We start from the raw sequence: 559 nt of genomic DNA, 5'->3' as shown, positions 1-559 counted from the left end.
AATTACAGGACGATCAGTTAATTATGATTTTATTCAACATCATATTCCCCATCTCAGACTTACAAATGTATTGCAGCGGCCCTTCAGTTTTTCAAAGCCCTGTAAAAAAACTTGGAAGGTTGGGCCACCAACTAGGCCTTTTACTACACCCTTAAAGCCAGGAACTTTTCAGCACTCACTCTTATATAAATATGATGATGATGATGAATGTTTAACATCCGCCTTCCATGCTAGCATGGGTCGGACGGTTTGACAGGAGCCGGCCAGGCAGGACCCTACACCAGACTTCTGTGAATTTTACAGTTGGATGCTCTTCCTAACGTCAACCACCCAATAGAGTAGGCCTAGTGCTCTTTATGTGGTACCAGCACAGGTGAGGTCAGTTTTGGCAACGTTTCTACACCTGGATGCCATTCTAAACGCCAACCACTTTACAGAAGTGGACTGGATGCTTTTTAAGTGGCACCTGCACTGAGAGGGTCACCAGGTAACCTGCAAGACAAAAAAAGTCTTTCGAGAGGTGAATGAGGTGGGGGGGGGGCATTAGTGGAGGTGATCT

Source organism: Octopus bimaculoides, chromosome 30, assembly GCF_001194135.2.
Source record: "Octopus bimaculoides isolate UCB-OBI-ISO-001 chromosome 30, ASM119413v2, whole genome shotgun sequence".
NCBI classification, from domain to species: domain Eukaryota; kingdom Metazoa; phylum Mollusca; class Cephalopoda; order Octopoda; family Octopodidae; genus Octopus; species Octopus bimaculoides.
This window is presented reverse-complemented; position numbering follows the sequence as displayed.